We start from the raw sequence: 10,810 nt of genomic DNA, 5'->3' as shown, positions 1-10,810 counted from the left end.
CTGCTTTAAATGGAATTACTGCAGATAATTACTAAACCCTTATTTTTCCATGTGTTTCTTGTGCATAACATGAGATTCGTAATTTGTTTCTGTGGTGTCCTCGGTGAGCTAAACAAGGTACCTTGTTTATATCTGGGGAAAGCTAGGGGCATGGTATGGGTAATGTGTAGGGGATGTTTTAAACGAGTAGGTTAAATGTGTCTTTTCCAGTAAATTACATATGCAAGTGGTCCATAGCGTTATTAGTAGTGTGTTTTACGAGCGGTGTAAAACTGCTGTGCCGGCATAATTACAACAACTGAGGTCTAATTTTGTGAACATAAGGGGAACAATATGCCAAGTTTATGTGATGGTAAATGCGTGTTGATCAAACACGGCTTTAAAACATCGCAAGCAAGCATTTGAAAGTATCGCACTACTGTTATTAGAGCAATAGCTCTACTACTTCAGGTACAAACCCAGAAAATGCCTGGTTCCGTAACTCGGACCTTCAAGCTTAGCCAAGGTCAAACTGGGACTTAGCCTGCCACGACCGGTGGCTGCTGCGTGCGCCACGTGGGTGCCCTTATCTTGAAAGTGATCTGCGATGTGGACAAAGTGCGCGGTCGCGTGGGCCTCATCTTCAAAGCGATCTGCGATGTGTACACAGTGTGCCTGGTGCTGGTAGCTTCGTATGCGCTGTGCTTTCGACGCTTAGTTCGCGTTGAAGCGAGACGCAGCCTGAAGGTCAATTCACTCGCTGCGCCAAGCAGCGTCTGTGTGTTGTCTTGTGGCGCAATTGTAGATGCATTAGTTGCTGGCGGTGCCGAGCAGCATCTGTGTCCTTTCTCAAAGCAAGCAAAACCGTGCTATTGCTCGACAAACTTCGTTTAACCACATTCAACCACCGCAAATCTTTAGCTAGGTTTCCCAATGTCACAAGAGAACCCTGCGTTTCCTAAATTTTATACTTTGAAGAAGTGAGCAGCATTTTAAATGCAAGGTGTCACGAAGTTCTCACATTAGTGGCTTATTTGGAAGCGTTATGAATAGTTATTGAACCCTCTTTTTTTAACAGCGAAGCTGTTCTAGCTAACCGTAAAAAGTGGCGCCTGCTGTCGCAAAACCTCGCTGAGCTATGACGTAACTGCGTTGCCTAGCAACCACCTCGCGGAGCGGCATCTGCCTCACCTCCTTTCCGTGCTGTGCACATGTTGCCTTGACATGGGACGTTAAGGAGAAGGAAGGAGAGCATGCGCTCAGCGCGCGCACTGCTCAGGAGAGGGAAAGAGAAAATGAGAGCGAGATAGAGTGAGAAAGAAATTGTAGCAGCACCAACGAGGCAACGCGCAGAGCTGCTGCCGGCGCCGCCCGTGTTGCCTAGCTGCGCATGCGCCGAAGCAGTAGCGATGACGTCACCTCGCGTCGCCTAGTAACCGCCGGCGCAGGTGCGTGCTCGCTTCGCCCGACACAGACACGGCTCCCGCCTGCCTGCGTTTATGGCATGCCAGGAACGCTGTCACTCGTAGGCGCCGACGCGTCCAGCGCTAGTCACGCGAAATGTTGCGAACGGGAAGGTACCTCTGAAAATGATCGCTCGAGAATACGTTCCTACATGCGTAGTTAAGTTAAACCAAGTTATGACCTAGCAGCAACCAAGTTAATACCTAGCAGTAGCAGCCAGTAAGACTTGAGGATTGACACTTTCGCTGTGCCTAAGCTTTGCACGACCGAGTGCAAGCTTGCCTGCCCTTCTTTTTACTTTTTCATGCGTGATATATTAGGTTCGCCTGGTGTCCTCATTGAACTGAAAAAAGGCAGCTTTATGTTATACGGGCAACATTTTAAAGTATGCAATGTGATTACAGGAAACTGAAGCATTTAAGCCCAAACCGCATGAGAGCGATTTTGTGCGCGACAGCGACGAGTGACGAAACGGGCCGTCACGCGAACAGATCGCTCGTTCTTGTCGCTCGATCGGTCGGATCTGGAAATCTTGAATTCGTAGCTCGTCGCCCGGAAGTGCTATGAGCGACTAGCCAATAGCGCGAAACCGGAACTGGATATACATCAGTGAAGTACTACGGATTGTCGCACGGAACGAGCAAACGACTAGATTTTGATACGTGCAAGCATGATAACGTAGTGCAAGACTTTTAGAAATATTTATGCTGCTCTTTACACTAAAACACATCAACTTAAATTAATAAAGCACGCGTCACGCCAGTTTCGGTGAGTATTTGCTGCCCTAGCTCATGCCGGCAACACCTGGGAGACGTCGCTCAAAGTTGTCGCTCGTCTCGTCGCTTGCATGCAGTACGACTTGTAGGCGACGAGCGACCGCGACATATCGCGTTGCTTGTCGCTGTTGCGTGCAAGATCGCGTGCATGCTGTTTATACTTTATTGCAACTGCTCGAAAGAAACAGCTTCGCTGGAAATGCATCTGCTGTCATTTATATGTATTGTATTTTGTTTCGTATGACCTCCACAATACTATTACGTTAAATAGCGATACATTCGTGTTGTAGACTTAAACAGCAAGTAGAATTCTTTGTGTCGCTGGCCCCGAAGAGGAAGAGCGCGCCTTCAAATAGCGCCGGCGCGCTCAACAGCGCAAATGGATGCGAAAGTGACGAGAAGCCGAACGCGCAGCAGCCCAACGTGTTGCGGCCGATGGTGCAAGGTGGTGTGAATCTAGTCGCCTAAACTCGCTTTCACTCGCACATACAGCATACGGCGTGCGGCGACGCAACGAAGTGATGTGTTGTGTCTTTTCAACCATTTACCATAACCACCAAATTAGAAAATTTAAAATATAATTAAACAAAACGAACAGCTCCGCCGGTCTTCCATCTTCACCTAATGAAAGGGCTCTGAATTTGTTTAAACACGAAGTGTTGGCATTCAAGAAGCATGTCGCTTTTTTACTTTTTTACCCCGCACCTCCACCACTTATGACGTCTCTGTTGGCACGACGTTTATTCGGCCCGAGTACTCGGGAGCGAACCAGCAAAGGCACACACCCGATGATGATGACGATCACACATAACTGAAGATGAGGATCGCGCAACGTAGGATGATGATGATAATATACAGATGAAGAAGACGTGCGTAATAAATGCCCACGCTGACCCTGACGCAACTAATTTCCTGAGGCACACAGAGACGGCAATAAGGCCAGTTTTCTATTTCTGTTTTGGTTGGATATGAAAGGAAAAAAAAAGTCGCAGTTTCGCCCGAAAGGCGCAGCATCAATTGCGATAGCAAATTTACTAGTAGAGTGTACGGAGTAAGGATAGTCGTTTTATGGGCTGCATAAACTTGGACACGTTCGCTTACTAACTGAATTAACAATCATGGTGTCAGCGCGCTCAAGCAAATATGGAATAGATCACACTCGATGACCGCAGACAAGCACTGTCAAAACGCTGGCGTGAGCAAGCGCGTAGGAGCAGTGACAGAAGGTTCGTGTGGTCTCTCGCTTCAACGGAAACTGAGCGGCGAAAGCACAGCGCGTACAAAGGTCAGAGCCGTGTGGAGATCACTTTCATGATACGGTGCGCGCGACAGCCCTCAGTCGCGCAAAGTACAAGTACGCAATTCCTGGCAGAGTAGAAGCCGCGCACCCTCCCTCCCGCGCTGCATTCCCGCTTTCCTCCTTTCGCGTGGGGGATTGAGTCGCCAGTTACCCTTGCGCCCGGTCGCAAGATACGCATGAAGTGCCGCAGCTAAACGTCGCCTCCCCTTCCTCCCTACCTCCCATCCCCCCATCCCACGGCCAGGATGCACGGCGGGAGCGCGCGTCCCTCGCGTGCTGTCACTCGCACATACAGCATGTGATACGGCGCACGGTGACGAGTTTATCGCCGTTGGACTTTATACGGAACCTCACGGCGGCGGCGACGGCAGGAATGCGCTTGGAGTGTCGATATAATTGCTATCGCAATAATATTTTAAAGCTAAAGATACATGCAGGCTGCCTTTGTGCGTTCCGATAGTGAGGGGCCAGTACTTTGGTCATCGTCAAACAGGATTTAAAACATTTTTCTCGAGTCCGACATCTGTACCAGCTTTCTTTACGGCAATGTTTTTTTTTTTTTTTACGTGCTGGTGGGTTCTTTTCGATAATTAACTATTCTTTGCCTCGCCAGATCAAAATAACAGTAACAGCTGGAAGGAAGTACTTAATGAGTTTGTCACGTGCCGTACGCTGGCGCTGCGCACACAAACTTTAAAGAGGAGTGGGGGGGGGGGGGGGGGGGGCTTAGGACATCCAGAAATCCCCCCTGGATTTGTCAACTATCCATGTATATGATCATGCCCAGATCCATGGGGAATGTCCGGATATCCTGACTCCCCCTCCCCTTTAAAATTTGTGTGCGCAGCTCCAACGTACGGCACGAGAACTGATGAAGTACTTCTTCCAGCTGCGCTCTTTTTGCTCTGGAGAGGCACGAAAGGTTTGATGAATATTGAAGAGAACCCGCCAGCACGTGGAAACGTCATCTTCATTATCATCATCAATGACCATCTCGCGAAGTCGGACCCCCCCCCCGTTTTGAAAGAAGCTGGATCCGTGCCTGGGCGTATATATAACAAACATTTCGGAGTCATGGTACATGCCCAGTGTGCGTGGGACAGACTGTACTGCGAACAAGGATTGAGGTCGCGGACGCCATATGTTGCTAGGCTTGGCTGAACGTAATTCTGCAGATAATCGGATTGGACGAACGCCCCTATTTTTGGCATACTAGCGTGTTTTCGAGATACGGCTGCGGCCGTGACGACGTCATTACAAGCTGCCTGTGGAAGCGGGTGCGAACGCCGGGTCTGGCTGTTCTTTTAGCAAAATCTGACCTCACGGACGGCGCCACCGCTGCTCCATTTAGCCGTCGATGCCCGAAAGCAATCTAATCGAAAAGGGTGTCACGTGTTTTGTTTTGTTGTGTACTATCGGCTGTCTGTCTTTTTTTTTTTTTTAGCTGATATGTTGTCGTTGTGGTCTCGAAACATGTGTCATGGCCATGGACGGGATTGCGGCCACACCGAAGCTGATGAGAATTACATAAAGCAAGGACAAATGAAAGAAGCAATCAGACGGTCCACGTATTAATTGGTTGTTTCGTCATTAGACAGCAGTAGTCTCGCTCCTGAAAGTTCCGACTGGTCAGTTTCTTGCGTTAACTGAAGGTCCAAATCCTTTAAACCACGTAGAAAAGAATATTGGGGAACGTCAGAGTGCCCGAAATAATTTAGCACAATACCTGTTTCTATAAACCAGTTTCGATACCGAAAAGGTGTATGTGCTATGATATCTTCATACGAGGGCCAGTCAAATGACTTTTCATTTGTAAAAAAAAAAATCTATATTTCGTGCTGTTGACAAAAATGTTGCTAGTAGCGTACAGGAAATATTGGGTAGGTGGCAGAACTGCAGGCGCGTAGCCATGCGGGGGTGGGGGAGGTTAGCATGCCTGGCACGCAAGGGGCAGAATTTAATTACTTAAAAAATCTCGGTTAAAAAGACAGGTCGGATCGCTTTTCAAGAGAATCCTGTGGAAATCTCGAAATTTCTTCTCCAGTCTTATTTGGATACAAATGTCTCCAACATTTTTTGTCGGTACAATTAAGTCGACATTGTTTCGCGATGTTCACAACATCAATCATTGCATCATTTGAACTATTGAACATTGGTGCCTATAAATCGGGTGACAGAGCTAGTGCTTCATGACACAAAGATTGTCTCGTTTCTTTACTTTCTTTTTGTTTGCATGTTTTCTAGTTTTTGATGGACGTGGCTGTGAACTTCGTAATTGAAGCATGGAGCCTGAATTTATCGAGCGCCCCAACCGCCAAATTACTTCATTTAATTGGACTGGTTAAAGATGCGTACAAGCGAAGCAGGTAGCAGGGGTTGGTTCTGGATTCAGGAGGCTTATCAAAGGCCGCCATGTTGTTCGACATCTTGTCATCTCTGATTGGCTCAAAGTATCTATTCGACCGTTTCAAGACGCGTACAGGCGAAGCAGGGAACCCCCTAGGGGCTCTGGTTTGGATTCTGGAAGCCATGTCAAAGTCGCCATCTCATCATCCCTGATTGGCTGAAAACACTGATTTGAGTGGTTCAGGACGCGTACCAGCGAAGCAGGCAAGAGGGGTTCAGGACTGGATTCAGGACGCCTATCAAAGTCCGCCATTTTGTCGAATTCGCCGTCTTGTCATCTCTGATTGGCTCAAAACATATCGATTCGACAGGTTAAAGGTGCGTGTAAGCGAAGCAGACAAAAGGGGTTCAGGGCTCGATTCAGGACGCCTATCAAAGTCTTTCCATTTTGTCGAATTCGCTATCTTATCTCTGGCTCAAAGCAGCAATTCGTCGGGTTCAAGATGCGTACAAGCGAAGCTGGCAAAAGGGGTTCAGGAATGGATTCGGGACGTCTATAAAAGTCTGCAATTTTGTCTTATTCGCATCTTGCCATCTCTGATTGGCTCAAAAGATCAATTCGATAGGTTCAAGTTGCGTACAATCGAAGCAAGCAAGATGGGGTCTGGTCTGGATTCAGCTCGCCTATCAAAGTCCGCCATGTTAATGAATTCGCCATCTTGTCATCTCTGATGGGCTCAAAGCATTGATTCGACTGGTTCAAGACGCGTTACCAGATAAGCAGGCATAAGGGGTCTGCATTGGTAGAACTGCTGCTACATTGCTTCATAGCTACGAAGTGCAAAATCTGCTACATGATGCTAGCTAAGCCCGATTTTGGTAAAAATTGTCCCGTGGCTGCTTAAAAAGTGGTTCCGGAGGGTTCTGTATGTCTGGCGGTATCGACTATAAAAACAAAACCCAACCTACGCGTTCGTGCTTTGATGGTGGTGCGTTAGTATACCCGGTTATGAATCGGCATGCATTGCCTGAGTCAGAAAACAAATGAACAAAGCGGGCTGTCGCTTTATTCGTTTGTTCGAGAAAAAAAAAAAAAAAAGCCCGGCCTGGTGCAACAAATTTTTATGTATCTGCTATTCAGTACATGGTTTCTAGACTCCCGCTATATAGCATTGTATTAGAGAAGCTTAAGTGTTTCCAGCCACGTTTTTTAGTGCCGGCCTTTTTAGTGGCACGAGCATCGAGTGACACTCTTGTTTCTTGCGCAGCAATTCCGGTCCACCTCCAGAGACGACCGGGGACGAAATTCAGAAAAAAAAATTGTACAGTACAGAATTCATGGGTTTCATTATAGATATGATATCAGAGCATAAGTTCAGTTACAAGTTGAGTTACTGAAGTGTCTGGAATAATTAGAATTAATTAGGTGAGACGAAATTCAAAATAAATAATAAAAAATAGAAAAAGTACAGTACAAAATTTATGGATTTCATTATGTATATGATATCAGAGCGTAAGTTTAGTTACAAGTTGAGTTACTGAAGCATCTGGAATAATTAGAATTAATTAGCAGAGACGATCGGGGATGAAATTGAAAATAAATCTGAAAAAGTAGTACAGTACAAAATTCATAGGTTTCATTATAGATACGATATTAGAGCAGAAGTTTAGCTACAAGTTCAGCTCTAGAAGTGTCTGGAATAATTAGAAATAATTAGAAATCACTGATTACCGCACACCAATGCACAGAAAAACACCGTCAAGGTGCGAGTGCCACTAAGAGACACCTAAGTCAAAGATTAAAGTCGCCCACCGTTTTTTTTTGCAAGGTAAAGGCTTGGTAGCGTCTCTGGCGTCGAACCTTCCACCTTTGGTGGGTGAAATAGAGAAATATGCTTTAATGAGATGCTGGGGATGTTAGCCTGGCTATTCGCCTGATATGCTACTCCAGGTGCTGGGTGATTATTATGATATATACAGTGCTAAACACTTAACACACGCACACACACACACACACAAGCGCGCTTTGCCATGGGCTGAGCATGTGCCGCATTTCCAAGCTCGAGTCCCCTTGAAGGTGTAGCGCGGCCTTCAAAGACTGTCTCTCTGAGCACCAGAAGTCACCCAGAACATGTTTCAGGTCTTCAGGGGCGTCACATTGAAAGCACGTTGGCGAGAGACAGTCAGTTTAATCTTGCTGTTGAAGTAGTTAGTGTAGGCGACGTTTAGTCTGATGCGGTGTAGGCATGTTTGTCTTCTCTGTTGAGGCCTCGCGGCATGTAGAACTCGTACGATGGATAAATTTCGTATAGGGGTCCGTACTGGTGACTTGCATCTGTCCAGGGGATCGCTGGAAGCACCTGGCGTGTGCAGATACCAGTGTCGTCGTGTCTTTTCTCGAGAAAGGTATCTGGATCATTTCTCTCGAAGTGTCGTGTCCAGCTGTGGCAGCGTGTTCAGCCTGGACGTTGCCTTGTATTCCGCCGTGGGCTGGCAACCACTGCAGCACAACGCTGTGATGCAGTTCGCAGGCTTTGTTGCACAGGCGTCTGACGTCCATTACGAGTTGTTCCTGCGTGCGTAGGGACTTCAGGTACTGCAGGGTCGCTCTTGAGTCGGTGAAGATGACCCAAGACTCGGCTGTCTGGCCCGTGATGTAATTGAAAGCAGCCCGCAGTGCAGCTAGTTCCGTGGCTGTAGATTAAGTACGGTGACTGAGAGTGGCAGAGATGGTAACACTCGCAGGCGGAATCCACACATGTGAGATGATGTAGGCGTGTAACAGAACCATCAGTGTAAATATGATGGTGAGCCCTGTAGCTGTTTTTGACATGCTCGAGAGCAAAATATGTCAGCGCTGGTCCGGGTGTATTTCTCTTGCTCTTGAACCTGCAGGCACGAAAGTCATGGTCATGGTCAATTGTTACTACGGTGGGAGTCAAACCCGTACATGACTTCTGGTGTTAATTAAGGCAACGTTAATTAAGGCACAGGTAATTAAGTTACAGTTTATTAAGGCACTCGTACCCACGACCTTTGGTGGGAGTCGAACCTAGTTGGAGATGTAGGCGAACCGGCCATATCTCCAAGTTGGATCCGAATTGACGTCGTGAAGGTCGAGAGTCGAACCCACTACCTTTGCTGTTAATTAAGGCGAAGTTAACTAAGGCACATTTAATTACGATATATTTAATTAAGGCACTCGAACCCACGATCTTTGGTGGGAGTCAATCCCTCGACCTTTGGTAGGAGTCGAATACACTTTGAGGTATGCGCGAACCAGCGACATCTCCAAGTTGAATTCCAATTGACATCGTGAAGCTCGAGAGTCGAAACCACGTCCTTTGATGGCCGGGCGTCGAATCCTCGACCTGTTCTGTGTTTGTACTGCTCTGCCCGTCCTTTTGACGGTCTGCCCTGTGTTTGTAGGGTCATTTCTGTACTGTTCCGTCCGCCCGTCTGACCATCTGTCCTTTGCACTATTGTGGCAGTATTATTCAGTGTTTGTACTTTTCTGTCCGTGTGTTTGTTTGTCGGTCTGTCTGTCTCTTTTGTTGCTTTTTTAACATAATGTTAATGTCAGAAAAAAGAAGAAAATGCTACACATTTTTTAGCATTTTTATGTTGAACACCAAACCGATAGCTTCACTTTCACAGACACTGGGTAGAGTTACAAGTTTCGCCGTATATATTGAAAGAGACAGTGCAGGGACATAATTTTTGCTGCAAAAAATTCTCAAATGAATCGCACATCTAACAAAGAAAAAAATAAACATCGAGGTTTTTCTTTAAAAATTGCATTTTCAACTTGGCATCCTACCCTAAGTCGGTTCTTATTATCGAATAAAGGTGGTTTACGAACGTGAAGGAGGAGGAGGAGGGAAAACTTTATTTTCGTCAGATGCAGAGTAGTTATTTGAATTACTGCGTTTCTTCTTCTGCTAGGCGGCTTGAGGTGGCCGTAAGCCTTTGACTTTCGGCGACCTCCAAAGCCCAGATGACGGTCCGCAGCTGGACGGCGGGATCCGAGCTGGACACCGCTACCTCCCAGTCCGAAGTGTTATTAAGTTGGAGTTCCGCCCTAGGTTTGAGCCCGGGGCAGTCGCTCAATATATGTGTCAGGTCCGCTTTATAGGCCTCGCAGTTTTTGCATTTAGGTGAGAAGCAGCCCGGATATGTGGGAAACATACTTTGCTTAAGTACACCGGTTATGTGGTCTATGTATGCGTGGTAGCCCTTATGTACGTAGAGAAAGTAACCGTCTCCTTATATTTCAGTTTGCTTGTAGTAACAACCGTTTCTCCTTGCTTAAACAAAGATATGAATACGTAGCATTGTGTGGTGGGTTGCCATGTTTGTGCTGCCATCCTTGATTTCCATATCAGTTCGTAGTACTGGAAAGGCACTTCACTGGCACCTTTCGTCGTCTGGTGACGACACCCCCAACTGTCTGGAAACTCTAGACCAAAATGGGGCCAACTTTCCCGAAATTAAGCCGACGGCAATAACATGATTAAGCCACTTCCACACAGTTCCTCGGACATCGGGATTTATATCCGGGATGAATATTGTACGTAATCGCTTCCGAGATAATATAAAAAAGAGGATCCAAGGCAATGTGCGTTAAAATATACAAGGGATCACATATGGATAGCATAGGTGTCTTTTCGTCACACCGTGACTGGTCAACGCGTGCTGTCCAAAGCCGAGCGCATTGAGTCGTGTGCGCTGCCAAAGTTGTCTCAACGAGATAAAAAGAGGTGTTTGCTGGCGCAAAATACCGATTTATTTGCATCAGACAGGTAACACACACTCATATCAGCGCCCTATACAAGTGCGCGAGAATGGTTATCGTGAAAGCCAAAGTGGCATTCCCATCGAGCCTCTTTGGGCCCGCAGTGAAAGTGTATAGATATAACCTTCCAACGAGAGTTCTTTATTGTGT

The sequence above is a fragment of the Dermacentor silvarum genome, chromosome 10, assembly GCF_013339745.2.
Source record: "Dermacentor silvarum isolate Dsil-2018 chromosome 10, BIME_Dsil_1.4, whole genome shotgun sequence".
NCBI lineage: Eukaryota > Metazoa > Arthropoda > Arachnida > Ixodida > Ixodidae > Dermacentor > Dermacentor silvarum.
This window is presented reverse-complemented; position numbering follows the sequence as displayed.